This window comes from Heteronotia binoei, chromosome 4 (assembly GCF_032191835.1).
Source record: "Heteronotia binoei isolate CCM8104 ecotype False Entrance Well chromosome 4, APGP_CSIRO_Hbin_v1, whole genome shotgun sequence".
Taxonomy (NCBI): Eukaryota; Metazoa; Chordata; class Lepidosauria; order Squamata; family Gekkonidae; genus Heteronotia; species Heteronotia binoei.
The window spans coordinates 150,073,452-150,091,693 of NC_083226.1; positions in this window are offsets into that span (position 1 = coordinate 150,073,452).

The following is an 18,242-nucleotide window of genomic DNA, read 5'->3' on the forward strand; positions in this document are numbered from 1 at the left end:
CTGCTCAACTGTCCAGGGTTGCAGGCGATTGCAATATGGGCAGACAATGTCGCCCTTACGTGAAAAGATGCGCTTGCTCTGCACGCTCATCGGTGGGCATGAGAGGAACGCCTTGGCCACGAAGGAGAGGGCCGGCCAGACCGCCTCCTTCACAACCCAGTAGTCCAAAGGAGATGTTTCCTGCAACTTCTTGGGCTCTGAAAGATAGTCCCTCACCATTGCAGCACCCGTCTCCGCTCTCAGGGGCCTACCGCTCCCAGAGGGACCAACGAGCTGCCTGATGAGTGTCATCTCAGCACTCTTATTGGTGTGAGTCTGGTGGGAAACACTGCCTAGCTGGGGAGGTTGGGGATGAACAGCAGTGGCAGTAGCAGATGAGCTGCTTCCACCCCCCTCCTCCTCAGCTACCAGCACTGGGCCTGCACTGATTCTGCAGTGCTCAACCTTCTGGGAGAGCTCGTCTCACCAGCAATCGAGCTCATTGGCCTGCTCGACGATTATGCCCTTAAGGCATAGGTCTAACATGGTCACCATCATGTAGACCTTATCCTGGGTGAAAGTCTGAAAGTGGGCCTCAAGCCCTTCCTGCAACCTAACAACCAGGGTGTGCACTGCTGGAAGAATGTCTGCACAGCCTTGAGCTGGCACTAGAAATGAGGCCAGGTTCTCACGGACCATGGGGACGACCAGTGCAATGCTCACCGTATCAGACGAGAGCATTTCTGTGTGGGTCTTGAAGGGTCCAAGAACCTCCACAGTCTTACTTCGGGGGCTGAAACATGGTGAGCTGACATGCTTCTTTTAGGAGCAGCAGACCGGAATCTTTGTTTTGGGCATAAAAGGCAATCTAACGCCTGCTGCCTACATTTTCCAGAAAAGGAATATGTCTAAGACATGCTTGGAAATTTTGAGGGGACTTACTTTGGCTGACGAGAGATCCCAGTGGGGTTTCTTTAAGAACACAAATTCAAAGAGACGTGGAAGGGGGTAAAAGTGGAGCTTTTGGAGTTAAAAGCAAGCCGAAAAGTACAGAAAAATAACTGTTGTTTGAAATTCTTGTGGCTTTGGAAAAAAAAACCCAGCCATAGCATAGCTGCAGACTCCTAGCACGAAACAGGAAGTGACATCTTTGCAACTATCGTGGGATCTACAGTCATTGAGAATGAGACTTCACGGCCAGAGAGTCAGGAAGTAAACACTGAGAGAAGAGGCATCTTCAAGCATCCGGGTACTCTCTAGAACCTGAAACCATAGAGAAACATCGGCGGCAATTAAAGAAAGGTCAAAGGTTTTATATAAAATTAAGTGGAACTGGACTTTAAAAAATTATAAAAATTTTTTAAAAGGGGGCTTGGAAATATCGTGGCTGCCATTTTTGAAAAATTAGGAACTTTAAAAATTAATATCTTGATCCAGGAATCTCAGAAGACGGCAATTTTCGGCTTGCTGGAAAGGGCATGCTCTAATCTATTGAATTCTGCCTTCAGACTTCAGATTGGTAAGATCAAAGCGCAAGTTACCAAGGGATGTGGTAGTTAAATTTACTACAAGAGACATAGTGAGAAGAATCTTAAGTAAACAATTTGAGAGCCCAATGGTAGTGGAGGAAAGCAGAGTAAGGATAATGAAGGAGTTGCCAAGGAAGGTCATCAGTGACAGAAGGCAGTTTAAGAAATTGACAGACAAGCTAAGAGAGAAGGGAATAAGATACAGATGGATTTTACCTGAAGGTCTCAGCTTTGAGTATAAAAGACTGAGGAAGACAATAATATATACTCAAGGCATGGAGAGGTTTTTTGAAGATAATAAAGAGTCTGGGGATACAGAATAATTAAAAAACCATTATGGATTACAAATTAATTTCTTGGAATGTAAATGGACTTAATTAACCGCAAAAAAGAAAAGCAACCTTCCATTGGATCAAAAAACAGAAATGTAATATAGTTTGTCTACAAGTACATATTAAATGAATGGATTATAAATTTTTATGGAATAAATCTCTTGGTGAAGAATTCTTTTCATTAGCTAAAGAAAAAAAAAGACATTTTTTTTTATATTAAAAAAGAATTGGAGCCAAAATTGATTTTTAAAGACAACGAAGATAGATTTGTTGCAGTGGAGGTGTTTATGAATGAGAAAAAGACGTTGCTATTGGGACTATACATCCCAAATGGGGCAAAAGATGCTTTTTTCAAAGACATTATGCAACAACTAGATCAAGTGACTTATGATCAAGTATTGTTAATGGGAGATTTTAATGGAACTATTAAGAACTCTTTGGACAGATCTGGAAATAAAAAAAATAAAGATGGTAAGCTGCCAAAGTCATTTTTTGAATTAACAAAGCAAGAAAGTTTGGAAGACATATTGAGAACATTTAACCTGAAGCAAGAAAGTTTGGAAGACATATGGAGAACATTTAACCTGAACGTACATTACTATACTTTCTTTTCAGCAAGGCATAACTCCTTCTCAAGAATTGATATGTTATGGGCTATTAAGGATCTGGGACTTATTACTAACAAAATAGAGATTCTTCCGAAAATAGGTGCATACCAAAATCCATTAATGTGGTTAGTGAAAGAAAGGAAAAAGGTGAGAAGACAGAGGTTAAATGAAGACATTGCAAAAAGCAGAAATAGTGACATCTCTAGAAAAAGAAACTAAAGCTTTTTTCCAAATAAATGAAAACCAGGATGTTAAAATTCAGATTGTTTGGGATGCATACAAAGCTGTTATGAGAGGAATATTAATTACATTGAACAATAAAGATAAAAAAGCTAAAGAAAAACAATTGGTGGATTTACAAAAAGAAATAGGTAAAAAAGAAAATGAAGGCCAACAAGTAAAGAAAGAGAAAATTAAAGTATACCTGCAAAGTATAAGAGTGAAACCCTTAAAAGAAAATATGGAAAAAACTTTGAATGAACCAATAGAAAAAGTAGAAATAGAAGCAGCAATAAGTTCTATGAAATTGGGAAAAACTCCGGGCCCTGATGGTTTCTCAGCAAAATTTTATAAGGTTCTGGCAGAATTATTAGTACCTAAACTTAAAAAATTGATGAACAGTATCAGACAAGATGGGAAGGTGCCAGATACATGGAAAGAAGCAGTTATTTCATTGCTACCGAAAGAGGACAGAGATGTCACTAGTGTTAAAAACTATAGACCGATCTCATTACTGAATAATAACTACAAAATATTTGCTGGAATACTAGCAGAAAGACTCAAACAGCATTTGAACATTTCTATTCAAGAGGAGCAAGCAGGTTTTCTCCCCAGAAGGCAAATAAGAGACAATATCAGAACAGTAATAGATATTGTAGAATACTACGAAAAGCATCCAGAAAAGGAGGTGGCATTATTCTTTGCAGATGCAGAAAAAAACTTTTGATAATCTCAATTGGGACTTTATGTTTGCAGTGATGGAAAAATTGAAATTAGGAGACAATTTTATAAGAGTGATTAAGGCAATATATACAGAACAACAAGCTAAACTCTGTGTGAATGCTGACTTGACAGAACAAATGATAATTAGCAAAGGCACAAGACAAGGTTGCCCTCTATCTCCATTGCTATTCATAATGACTTTGGAGATCTTGTTGATCCAAATCAAAGAGGATAAAGAAATAGAGGGACTGAAGTTGAAAGGTTTTTCTTAAAAATATAGGGCCTTTGCAGATGATGTGATGTTTATTAATGAAAACCCATTACAAGTGACACTTTGTTGTTAAAAAAAAAATCGAAGAGTATGGAGAGTTGGCGGGTTTTTATATAAATAAAGAAAAATCAAAAATCCTAACTAAGAACATATCATTAAGCAAACAGAAAGAGTTACAAAGTGTTACTGGATGTGAAGTTACCTCAAAAGTAAAATATTTAGGTGTGGAGATTACGATGAGAAATATCGATTTATATAAGAACAATTACGAAAAGCTTTGGCATAAAATTGAAGAAAATATGTTAAAGTGGAACAAAATGAATGTATCCATGCTGGGGAGGATATCTGCAATTAAAATGAATGTTCTACCAAGAATTATGGGTTTTTTTCCAAACTATTCCAATAGTGAGAGATAAAAAACAGGTGTGTGGGGGAACTAGGTCCTCTCCCTATCTGGCCTAGTTGAATTTTGAAAGGAAATAAAGCCTAAACTGGATTTTTTTTTTAAATTTCAAAAAACACAATCTCTAAAAACACCGTTATTAGTGGGGTAGCCTATTTAGTGGCCCTAGGCAAACCGAAAGCACCTTCAGACTCCAAAAATAGCTCTATAAAAACATGAAAGTGAAAGTGACCCACCCCGCACAGCCCGCACACCAACCCCCTCACACCAACCAGAGGTAATTAAAAAAAACCCAAAATGTGACAGAAAAAAACTTAACTTTTAACCCCCCCTCCACCCCCCAAAAAACAGAACCAGGAAAAGGGACAACAGGACAGGATGTAAAACCAACAGCAATAGATCCAAACAAATCCAACTGAGAAAAGGCCAACAAACTCAACTGTTAAAAAAACTCAACTTTTACCAATAAAAAACCTCAGGCCAAATCAGTCAACACCCCCTCACACACACACACAAAAAACCCCGGAACCCAGAAAAGGGACAACAGGACAGGATGCAAAACCAACACCAACAGATCCAAACAAATCCAACTGAGAAAAGAAGAAGAAGATATTGGATTTATATCCCGCCCTCCACTCCAAAGAGTCTCAGAGTGGCTGACAATCTCCTTTACCTTCCTCCCCCACAACAGACACCCTGTGAGGTGGGTGGGGCTGGAGAGGGCTCTCACAGCAGCTGCCTTTTCAAGGACAACTTCTGACAGAGCTATGGCTGACCCAAGGCCATGTTAGCAGGTGCAAGTGGAGGAGTGGGGAATCAAATTCGGTTCTCCCAGATAAGAGTCTGCACACTTAACCACTACACCAAACTGGCTCTCCAAACTCTCCAAACAAAGGCCAACAAACTCAATTGTTGAAAAACTGAACTTTTTGACAATAAAAAACCTCAGGCCAAATCAGTCAACACCCCCCACAAAAAAACAAAAAAACAACAACACCAGAACCAGGAAAAGGGACAACAGGACAGGATGCAAAACCAACAACAACAGATCCAAACAAATCCAACTGAGAAAAGGCCAACAAGCTCAACTGTTAAAAAACTGAATTTTTTAACAATAAAAATTAGGTCAAACAGCCTCCTCCCCCAGAAGAGAAAAGGAACAGCAGCAGCACAACACAGCAGCAACAAATCAAACACAGAATCCCTTTAAAACAGTAAAAAAACTTGACTTTTAACAATACAGGAACTTAACCAACCCCTTCCCCCCAAAAACCCTTCACCCTAACCCCAAGAAATCCAAGCCACCCAAATCAGGAAAAGTAAAAGGACACTGCACTTTTAAAAGTCCTCTCACTTAAGTAAGATATAAGCAAATTGGCAACTCCCCCACCCCAGGCCGCCACCCCCAGCAAAACCTTCTAACCCCAAATAAGCTACCCACTCACCCAAATCTGGATAAGTAAAGGGACTCTGAGTCTTAAAAAGTCCTTTTACTTTTATCCTAACTAAAATAAAAACAAGAACCCCAAGACTGTCTTATCTTAGATGTCTTCTCCAGGCAGGTCAGGCAAGGCTGAGAGAGAGCAGCAGCAGCTGAGGCCAAGGGCCAGCGCAGCACAATCTCTCTTTCACACCAACACAGCAGCAATGGAATGGAGTCCAGCCAGGCAGACTCCTTAAAAAGGTTGTCTGGCTGTACACAGAGTAGTTTAAAAAAATACCACTGCTCTGTGATTGGCCAGAGAACAGTGTTTATTTGGATACCCAAGTAAACAAAAGAACAACAATGTTGCTGAAGGCTGGGGGATTAGCCCAGCCATCAGCTACACAACAGCCCTGCAAAGCATGCCTTTTGCAATGCATTTTGCAAATGCATGCTTTGGATTGGCTGCTGGGGCTCCTCTCCCCCTTCCCCTCCCTCCCTGATCCCAGGGAGGCTATGAGGGAGGCAAGAAAAAGCTTCCAGAGGCGGGAAAGGAGGCAAGCAGCTTCCCTGAGGCTGCAGAAGCTCCTTTCCCGCCTTTTACATTGAGTTCCATATACTTCTGAATATTGATTCGGAAGTATACGGGGAGTCGTACACGGCTCCCATATAATGCCTTCCAATTGGATTCGGAAGTATACGGCGCTGTATACTTCCAAATCAGGGGGTATTCGGCGGTCTATTCAGTTCAGCCAAAACGAATGCACACCCCTAATGGCTACTACCCCTAATTGCCAGGCTGCAGTCTGCTGACAAGGTCATTGTCTCCAGCAGTTTGTCCTTTCCCTTTCTTTGCACCCAGTTTCATAGATTTGTCTGCCCAGCCAGATCTTGCAAAGCAGTAATGTGTTACAGCAAGATATACCCACCTTTCCCTCTGGAATGTTCACCTGTTTTAGTGATTATACATGTACAGTAGAACCAAGTTAGAACTCCCAGTTCAGGCACTTGGCTGTTATTATACTTGTGTTAAGTGGGACATCTAGAATTGTTAAGTGGGTTCTTATTATAATATATATATTATTGTGTGTGTATGCATATATATATGTGTGTATATACTAACACCCACATACATAAAATATATATAAAATCACAAAATTAGACATGTGGCTACAGAGAGTGATATTGAGAAGCCCAGGCTGTGCAAAATGAAGAGGGCATTTTTGGCAGCCATGGCTTGTCTGGAAAGAGGAAGAAAAACTGATCCTATTTTTTAACACATTTTTTTAACATGATGGTTTCTATACATACAAAGATCTTGCCCCTGATCACTGTGTTCACAATATTTAACAGTAGAGCCCTGCAGGATTTATTACAGCTCCATGGGGCCTGTAAAATGGAGTTGTTCCTTTGGTTGAGGTGGTGGTCATTCAACCATCTCAACCTCCCCTGTTTGCAACTGCTGCAGTCCTTACAGCACAATTGGCACAGTTTGCTGGACATGCAGAGATGAAGAAAGCATCACCACAGGAGGCACTATGAATCTGCCTTGACTGCTGCTGTTGTTCAGTTGCACAGTTGAGTAAGTCTGTTTGCGACTTCATGGACAAAGTCACGCCAGACCCCTCTGTCTTCCACCATCCTCTGAAGTCTACTCAAATTTGTGTTTGTTACATCAACAATGCTGTCCATCTCATCTTTTGCTATTCCCTTCTTCTTTTGCCTTCTGTCTTTCCCAGCATCAGGATCTTCTCCAATGAGTGCTTCCTTCTCATTTGGTGGCCAAAATATTTGAGCTTCAGCTTCAGCATTTGACCTTCCAGGATTTCCCTTAGGACTGACTGATTTGATCTTCTTGCAGTCCAAGGGACTCTCAAGAGTCTTCTTCAGCACCACAACACAAAAGCACCTATTCTTCTGTGCTTGGCCTTCCTTATGGTCCAACTTGACTAGTTGCCTTCTGTTTGATGGGAGTGTAACCTGATTTTAAATTTTAAATTATTCTATTGTTAATTTTGTTTGATTTGTTGTTTCTACTTAAACTTTAATGTTTTATCCTGATTATGTTGTTGATCAAAATGTTGTGACTTGCCCCAAGCCTACTTGTGAGGGAGGGTGGGATATAAGTCAAATCAATCAAATCAGTAGTTTGAATATTGAATCATCAGTTCTGCCACTTGCCAAAAGGGTTGCATCAATACTTGATGAAGTAGAAACAATAGCTATTATCCTTTTTTGAGGGGGGGGGGCGGGGGGGGGAGACTGTCAGCAAAATTAGATTTATAACATGTCATACTTAGTCTTTCTCCCCAGTGAGAACCCAAAACAGCTTTCATTATTTTTCTGTCCTCCATTTTATCCTCACAACAACCCTGTGATGTATGTCTGGCTGAGGGTGTGTCACTCAGCAACTTTCCATTCATGACACATTACAGATTGCTTAAAAACTGTCTTATTATATGTTGTCTTTCATGAAGACAATCTGGTTCAGGATGTGCTGATTCCTTTCATTTTTGGCATTCCTTCTCCCATCATCATTCTGGGGATGTTGACCAGTTTTCAAACATTATTTTCCAATAAGTTATGCCTGCCACAAAAAGATTCTTAAATTCCATTGCAAATAGCTGGGGGGGATGTTATCTGGAGATAACCTGGACCAGGATATTCTCATACCTTTCATTTTTATCCCTGGAACTCCCACAATCACCCTGAACCTAGTGGCCAATTTTGAGTCTCCTAGCTTTATTTTCTGATGAGTTATACCTGCCACAAATGGACAGATGGATGGACAAACAGATTATTTTATTACTATAGATTCATAGTAACAACAAGTCAAGTGATTTGTTTTGTTATATTTGGGTTGGACGTGGGCATAGGACAAGGGATGGCAAGGTGGAGTCTTTGTCCAAATCCCAAAAGAGGATGTACACAAACACACACACACATACACAAAAGGGACATGCCCTCTAAAAAGAGGACATCTGGTAATTATAGTCTACACCCCATACTGATTGGCTGGCTGCATTAGCAGGGCTCCTCAGCTTCTAGGATTAGAGCGAGAACATGGAGATGATTGAACAGCTGGGCCAAAGTCATTAGTCCTGGACCATAATGGCTGTTGGAGCAGCATAGAGGCTCTTGCATGGGTAAAATAAGACTTGGGTTGCCAACCTCCAGGTGGGTCCCAGAAGTCTCCTTTAATAATAACTGATCTCCAGATGACAGAACAATTGTCCAGGAGAAAATAACTGTCTTGGAGGGTAGACTCTGTGTCATTATACCTCACTGAGGTCCCTCTCCAGGCTCCACCACAAATCTCCAGGAATTTCCCAACTTTGATTAGGGACAAGTACTGGCAAAAGGATAAGCTCTGTTTTTCACTACATATGGTGAAACACAGGATCACATGAAGCTTCCATATACAGAGTTTAATCTGGTTAGCAGCAGCAGTCCAAAGTCTCAGGCAGGGGTCTTTCACATTACCTAATATCTAACCATTTAAGCTAAGACTGCTGGGGACTGATCCTGGGAATTTCTGCAAACCAGCTGCTAGATGCTTTACCACTGAGCCACAACCCCTCCCTAATTTGCAGTTAGTATTGCTGATACTGACTTTTGCCCCAGTATGACTGGGGTATTAGCATTTGAGTTTTGTGCTGAATCACTAGCTACTACTTTGGTTCCCCCATTACAGATCATATTTTCACAGCAGATCTTGTAGATCAGGGCTTCTCCTACTTGAACCAAAATAATGTCCTAATTTGACCCCCAGAACCATAGGTTTTAAATGCAGCAGTCCAAATGTCTAGTCTAGCCCAAATTGTCTAGGGTTTTTTTTTATCCCCAGTGGGATTTACTCTCAGGGAAGTTTTGTTAGATAGATAGATAGATGATAGATAGATAGATAGATAGATAGATAGATAGATAGATAGATAGATAGATAGATAGATAGATAGATAGATAGATAGATAGATAGATAGATAGATAGATAGATAGATAGATAGATAGTGTGAGAAAAAATACCCCTAATTCCAGAACATCGTAGTCACCCTCTTGGTTGCCAGGGTGCCTGGAGACTCAACTCACACACATCTGCCAGGAGAACGTGGGTTTTGTCTACCACACTGGAAGGGACTTATGAGTACTAACAGCCACAATGTTGCAGCAGCATTCTGTGTCTCTGGAGGAGTGCTAACCAGAAGAACAGATGGTTTCCAGTCGCTCCGTGTGATCCCCATCTTTGCCTTGGAAGAAGAAGAAGGTGCACCGCCAGGAACTGTCCAGGCAAGCGGTTTCCAGCCTCAATCACAGAATCCATCTTAGGAGGCTAACACCATCAGCAGCTATCTTCCTGCAGTGCCAGACTCCATCACAGCGAAGCGGGAGGCTCACATACTCAACAGATGTCACCTATGCATAAAGCCATAAAGCTTATCTTAGGCGTGGATCCTGCCAGACCGCCTAAGCCTTTGTATAACGGAACTCAAGACAAAAACTGGTGCCAATAGAAGATTGAAGTGGAGGAAGAACATCTTCACCCAGAGCCAAGTTTCTTTGTATAGACCGGGTATTACCTAGGTAGCAATTTGGCCATCTATTGTCATCTTTTTAGATAAGTTTGATAGACTTAAGTACCCCCACCTTAACCATTTTTCCCATTCTTTCCTTTAATGGTCATCCTGGAGCCTTCCCCTTGGCCCATTGTTATCTGGAAGTCCAATCACGTAACTAAGGCCAAGTCTGCTCATTGGCTAGCTATGAGCAGCCAATCAGGGGCTGCCAATTAAAGCCAGTTTTGTGTAGTGGTTAAGTGTGCGGACTCTTATCTGGGAGAACCGGGTTTGATTCCCCTCTCCTCCACTTGCACCTGCTGGAATGGCCTTGGGTCAGCCATAGCTCTGGCAGAGGTTGTCCTTGAAAGGGCAGCTGCTGTGAGAGCCCTCTCCAGCCCCACCCACCTCACAGGGTGTCTGTTGTGGGGGAGGAAGGTAAAGGAGATTGTGAGCCGCTCTGAGACTCTTTGGAATGGAGGGCGGGATATAAATCCAATATCTTCTTCTTAACTGGCTATTGGCTACTGCAGAAGTCCAGCCCTTATGGTCACTGCAGGGCCTCCCCTTTTCCTGAGGTCATGTATCAGCTGACCACTGTCATCCACCCCTGTACCTCCCATTCCCTGAGGGCTCAAGGTAGTCCTTATAACCTGTGACCCAGCTCCTCACAGGTGTGCATCTAGCAGTACCCCAGTTCGCTGTCTAGATACATCCCCGATTCCTGATCAGTTGAGGGTCCCCTCCCCCTAGTCCTCATTCATCACCATTGGAGCCTTCCTTGAAGACTACAATCAGTAATTATCACCCTGTTTGTCCATCCTTGTGTTGTCTCTGAATCTCTCTCTATTTTTCTTAAGACTGTCTGTATGTTTTATGAGTTTATTACCTTGTATGTGTGTCTATATTTTTCTGGAATAAATTTTAATTGTTTTTACTTAATTAGTTTCCCTGGTAATTTTAAGCAATAATTTCTGGACACGTACCCTGTATACATAGATTAAAAGATCCTTTTTAAGCCAGGTGCCCACCTGTCAATTCCCCAACCTCATTTTGAGGGCATTTTGGCTTAAGATAGATAGATAGATAGATAGATAGATAGATAGATAGATAGATAGATAGATAGATAGATAGATAGATAGATAGATAGATAGATAGATAGATAGATAGATAGATAGATATTTTTAAGCATTTTATATTTCAAACTTAGTTCCAGTTGCCTTCTAATCATGCAGTGCTTCTGCTATCTTTAGTCACACCTTTGACAACAGATGCAAGAAACATAAATTCATTTCAGCTGTACTACCTTTTCATTTATTCATTTCTTTAATTCTAGAAAGAAAACAACAATGAAAAAAATAGATGCCCTTGAATAGCCTTGTCTTTAATTTAAGAATACCGGTCAATAGCCATAACATCTGTCAGACAGTGAACTGTCACATAAAAGGGAAGCTTCTAGTCCACTTGAAATTTAATAGCATGTATTGATAATTCTCCTCCACCCTCCACCACACTGTGCAATACCAGGACTCAAGACTCTATGATAGGTTGTAATTACTTAGTTTAAAGAGAAAGAAAGAAAGAAAAGAAACATGTTTATATACTGCTCATCCAGAAGCAACTCATCTTGCTAATGGGGTGAGATGTGAGGATAAAATTAGACATAAAGGAGAAAAATCTCTTAGGCTCAATTGTTTGTTGGCAAAACACTGCAGAATCATGACTGATTTCTTAGATAAAGTGTTTACTGCAAATCAGATAAGGTTTGACGGGGGGGGGGGTTTGTGGGGGGGACATATTTCACTTTAATCCTAAAATTTACATGAAAGGAGGTCTAATTGATTTCAACAGAACATATTCCCAACTAAACAAGTTTGGGATCGAATTATTACAATTGAAAAAGGTAAAATGTACAGCATGAAATAGATAAGGTACAAAATTTCAGGAAGATGCCGACATGGTTAATGATCAGAGTCAAAGAAAATATACAGGGCAAGAAGGCTTCCTTTAAAACATGGTAGAGTATAATCCTATACATACTTGTCAGGGAGTTAATCCCATTGAACTCAGCAAGATGTATGTAAATATGGTTCTTATCATAATGAAAACTTTGTCCAACTAAAGAACACCGGGAGCGCAATATCTGATGCAATGGATATATGTGCATTATGGCAAGCAAAAATTGTCAGAAGAACCCAAAGCTTTTTCTGAGACTATGGATTAGATGGCTTTGAAAAGGAATGGTACAAATTTAGGGATGATGTACATTCATGGAACATCTGTGTTCAGAGACAGTATACACACACACACACACACACACACATCCTGAGTGACTTCAGATCCAAGTGACCCCCTGGAACCAATTGGCTGTTTATCTGTTGAGGCACTGTTGTTAGTTGTTAATGTTCTGATTATTTTAGATGTTAATCTGATTTTAATATTATGGATTTTTATGATGAAACCCCCACTGGTTGTGGGGAAAACCACGTGTTCCTGGCAGGCATTTCAGGTTAACATGACATCATGGGAGAAGCCTAAATCCCCCTACCAGCTTTTTGGTAATTAACATTTTATTGGAGTTTTCCAATACAAAAACCAAACAAGATTGCAAAGAATCAAGGATGTAAATAACATTATAAATAACATTGCAGTGCAGTAAATAACACTGACTATAGCTAAGTAAGAAGTATGTATAGACAAGCTGTAAACCGTATTGGACAAGAACATAACAGCCACATTATGTATAAAAAAGAAATTAAAAGATAGGAAATCTAGCAAATACCCCTACCAGCTTTTGACAGTGCACCACTTACAACGACGCCCAAGGTCAGAAGTTTGGGGGTGCTGCTGGACCCTTCACTAACAATGGAGGCCCAGAGAGCAGCCACTGCCAAATCTGCCTTTTCCATTTTAGGCAGGTAGGGGAGTTGGTCCCTTTCGTCGACTGTGGCAACCTAACAACTGTGATTCATGCTACAGTCACCTCGAGATTGGACTACTGCAACGCCCTCTACATGGGGCTGCCCTTGTCTTGAATCCAGAGACTACAGCTGGTGCAGAATGCAGCAACCAGACTACTACTGGGCTTTCCATGCGGGAGCACATACAGCCAGGGCTGTGAGAGCTGCACTGGCTGCCGATATTGTACTGGATTCACTACAAGGTGCTGGTTATTACCTTTTAAGCCCTATATGGCCGAGGACCTGTCTACCTTAGGGACCGTCTCTCCCCACATGTTCCCCGGAGGGTACTTAGATCTAGGATACAGAGTCTATTATTGATTCCTGGGCCGAGGTAAGCAAGATTGAAGACCACCAGAGAGAGAGCCTTCTCAATCGCAGCCCCCTATTGGTGGAATCAACTCCCAGAAGAAGTAAGAGCCTTGTGGAACCTGGCCCAGTTCTGCAAGGCCTATAAGACAACTCTGTTTCGACTCGCCTTCAACTGAATTTATAGTAATATGTGAAGATACCCAAGAGGGCTGAAGACATTGAAAATTAATTACTCTAGCACCAAAATTGTTTTAATCGGTTTTAATTGTTCATAGTTTAATTTGCTTAATGTTTTAACTGTTAAAGCTTAGAACTGTAAATGTTTTTATTGTTGCGAGCCTCCCTGAGTCTGCTTCAGTGGGGAGGGCGGGATATAAATCCAATAAATAAATAAATAAAGCCCCTTATACATGTTGACAGTGGTCTTGACCTTCTGAATCATTCACTATTAGGGTTGCCAGATCCCCACTAGCCACCAGTGGGGGATCTGGGAATAGGGCTGCCAGCTCCAGGTTGGGAAACTCCTAAAGATTTGGGAATGGAGCCTGGAGAGGAATATTCCTTCATAAGGTACAATGTCATACAGTCCAGCCTCCAAAGTATCCATTCTCTCCAAGGAAGGTGACCTCTGTAGTCTGGGGATGAGCTGTAAGGCCCCACCTGGAGGCTGGCATCTCTGTTAAGTTTTCCAAAAGTGTATCTTAAACCTTGTTTGGAAGAAGTTGCTGGGCTAATTTTAGATGGCTTGATCCAGCAGAACTCTCTATATTGGTCCTTTGTTTAAATGCAAGTTCCTTTGTAGAAAAAGAACCTGTCCTACATGATGCATCTTAAAGACTACAATGCTCCGTAAGGCACTTGCTTCAACAGCAAGAAAGGTGGATGAATGGTGTGATTATCATTAGGCAAGTTTATATATATTTGCCTTATGAAAATGTTACGTTAAACCTTCTCAGACATAAATGGCATATGGACAGTGCTTTGTTATTTTGAATTTTCCTGGTATCATGCTGGTGGTGGAATTGTTCTGTACAAGAACATTTCCTTTATTTGACATGTATAATATGAAATCATTTAAAAGTATTCTGAAAACTTCTCACTGATTGATGGATTGAGGTCTAGGATGCAATAAAGGCCTCAATGATAAATTGAACAATATTGGGCATCTGTATTCCCTTTATGTGTAGATATACAACAAAAGGGGGGGAGGCTTTTAATGGTAAAATGGGCAATGGACAGCACAAGACCATGAGTGGCCCCAGGTTGCTGCTGACCGAGCTTCCTGTGTTAAGGAGTGGCCACTCACATGCATAGCTTAGAGAAAACACTGGTTAGGGGAAGGCCGCTAAAGTCCAAGATGACTTAGCTCCAGCACAGAAACCATAAATGTATTCCTTAGAATCCTCTGATTGAGGAAAGACTGGAATTCTGCTAAATTATTTGAGACATAGAATCATAGAGTTGGAAGGGACCTCCAGGATCATTTAGTCTAACCCCCTGCACAATGCAGGAAATTCACAAATAGCTCCCCCCCCCTAAATTCGCAGGATCCATATTGCTGTCAGATGCTCATCCAGCCTCTGTTTAAAAACCTCCAAAGAAGGAGAGCCCCCCCCTCCAGGAAGCCTGTTCCACTGAGGAATAGCTCTAACGGTCAGGAAGTTCTTCCTAATGTTGAACCGGAAACTCTTTTGATTTAATTTCAAACTGTTGGTTATGGTCCTCAGGGTCAGTTGTAGGGCAAACAGTGCCCTAGGCAGGTGCCCCCTGGCACCCCCCCCCAGCATGGCATCCCACCCCCTCCCGCCCAGCATGGTATCCCGCCCCACCACCACCCGGCGCTCCAGCTGAGGTCTTACCAGAGCAGAGTAAAGTGATGCCATCACTTCACGTCATCTGGACACTATACTTCTTTTAATGCAGCCCAATATTGCATTTGCTTTTTTAGCCACCACATCACACTGTTGACACATGTTCAGCGTATGATCCACTAGGACCCCTAGATCCTTTTTGCACATACTACTGCCCAGACATAATCAAAAACCCCACCTGATTCTTGATATTTTAATTTTTTTAACCAACTCTAATACACTATGGCAAATGTGTGTGTACACACAGAGACATAATATACTTTTTTTTTTTAAAGAGAGAGGCTGGTACCATAAGATAAATAATTTAAACATGTTGGGAAACTCTTTGTGAGATATAAGCGAATTCATTGTGCCCGCCGGGATATTTACCAGATGAAAAGTGCGACAATGACAGTAGTCTGGTTGTTTGGTACATAATTTAGAGTATTCCTCATGAATATTTCATGGTGTTTCATTTGTGTATGAATTGTAAGACATGTATTTCTCGATTCGCAAGGGGCACCGTTGGGCTCTGCCAGCTGAAATAAGCATTTTTAATACTTAGAAACAGTGTTGAAAGAACAGAAGATGCACACTCAGCTTGAAGCACAAAAAACATTTTTTTGGAGGGGGGTGCAGTGGCAGGGATTTCTTAAGTTAAAATTTTGACCTAGTCGGCACAGGCGATCTCCAAACAAAAAGAGGTCACTTCTAGGTTGCTGCTTAGTTTCTGCAGTGGCTGTAGCTCAAGAAAAGCAACAGAAAGGAATTAAAGGTGGAAATATTGCATGTTGAGATTGAAACTTTCCAGCCAGTCATGAAGCACTTCTAAGTAAAACTGACTATTTCAATGGGCAACTGTTTCACCATTTACAATGGGAATTTAAAAGTGCTTAAATTTTACTGAGACCTGTCCACTACCTTATCAACACCCAGTGTAGTTAGAACAGGAAGAACAAGTTTCAGATCCACACTCCATCATGAAGCTCGCTGGGTAACTGTCAGCCAGTCACTCTGTCAGCAAATTAAAAATGTAGGAGGAAAGGAACCTTATAAACCACACTAAGTTATTTAATGACAAACAGAATAAAACTGTGATTGATAGATATATAAACATAACAATGTGCAGTCCTCTTAAACCAGTACCCCTCTCGGATGCTAGTGGAATGTTTAACAGTTAAACAGTTGCAAAACCCCCAAAATTTATATATATAAATGTGCCACATAATGAGCAATTGTGTATTTTTTTTTTCAGAATCATGTTAACTCCCCTCCACAGCATTAAGGTTGCTTTCCATAAAAACTACAAAATATCAAATGCCTACACGAAGCCTTTACATCAAAGAATCCTGGGAATGTTGGTTCTGTGAAGGGACTAACATCTCTGACAAAGCATTTCCAGTATTAGCATAGAACTACAGTTCCCACTGTCCTTTGTGGGAGGCTGTATCAGTGAAAAAACATTTCAGACTGGTTTCCATTTACAACACAGATCTGCTCTGAGAATCCTCAGATCTTCTGGAGCCCAAACACCTTTTTAAGTCCATTGGATTTAATGGGCTTAGAAGCAAGTAAATGCCAAGGACTATTTTGACGGTCCTTTCTTTCATGAAAGAAAATTAATACTGTGAAGAAAATTAATACTGAACTTGTAGTAAAGTCAAAAATTGCTCTCCACCCCAACACAGGGTGGCACAGTCCTCACTACCAATGAGCCCTCCAAGGACATCCCTGTTCAAATACTAGTTCATTTGTGTACTAACTGTTCAGGGGGCCTACTGGCAGCCTCAGATTCTGACAATATGGAATAACTTTCTCCCAGTCATTGCACTATCCCCTGAAGGAGGCCATCTTGATTTTATAATTCATACCCTAAGGTAGATACCATTTGTTTTATAAGAACATAAGAGAAGCCATGTTGGATCAGGCCAGTGGCCCATCCAGTCCACCACACTGTGTCACACAGTGGCCAAAAACCCAGGTGCTATCAGGAGGTCCATCAGTGGGGCAAGGACACAAGAAGCCCTCCCACTGTTTCCCTCCCCACCCCCAAGCACCAAGAATACAGAGCATCACTGCCCCAGACAGAGAGTTCTATCAATATTCCATTTCTTCTCTGGTGCCATGTTGGCCAAGTGCAAATGTTTTCTTCTGTTTTCTGAGTGTCAGCACTAAGACCTGCAGGTGAGAGAAGGCATTGGTTTGTTCCAGTTCTCTGGGATGTGTGAATGAGAGTAAACAGACAATAAAGTACAGCCTGCTGCATACTCCTCCCCACAAAGGGCAATATGGGTACAACAGAGAAGGGAAAATATTTTGCTGAGCTCACTGATAGGGTTGCCAACTTCCAAGTGGGGCCTGACAATCTTTGGAATTACAACCGATCTCCCGACTATAGAGATCAGTTCCCCTAGAGAAGTATACCATATCAAACCTTTAATGGCCTAACAATTGCAAATGAGAATACACAGGATGTACAAAGTTTAAATGTTGGTCCTGGATAAATTGGTGACTTTGGAAGTTGGACTCTGGCTCTGTTACACCTCCTGTCCCCAAATCCTGCTCTCCACAGTTTCCACCCCCAAATCTCCAGAGCCAATTTGATGCAATGGTTAAGTGCACAGAGTCTAATGTGGGAAAACCAGGTTTGATTCCCCACTCCTCCAGGTGCACCTGCAGAGTGACCTTGGGTCAGTCACAGTTCTTGAAAGAGCTTCTCTCTCAGAAGTACTTTCCATCAGAGGACTCTGAGCCCCACCTACCTCATATGGTGTCTGTTGTGGGGAGAGGAAGGGAAGGAGATTGTAAACTGCTCTGAGAGAAGGGCAGGGTATAAATCCAATCTCTTTTTCTTCTTTTCCAGGAATATCCCATCCCAGAGTTGGCAAAGGAAGCAAGTGTAATCATAATAATAAAGGTCAGTAAATGAACTGTAGCAAACCCCAAAAATGAACCAAAATCTCCTGCACACCCCTCACAACCGCTCCACACATCATCATGGCAGACATTTGCTAATTTATTATAAAATGGAGGGAAGCAGAATATGGAGGCTAGGAGGTCAGACAGATTGCAATTTATGTCTT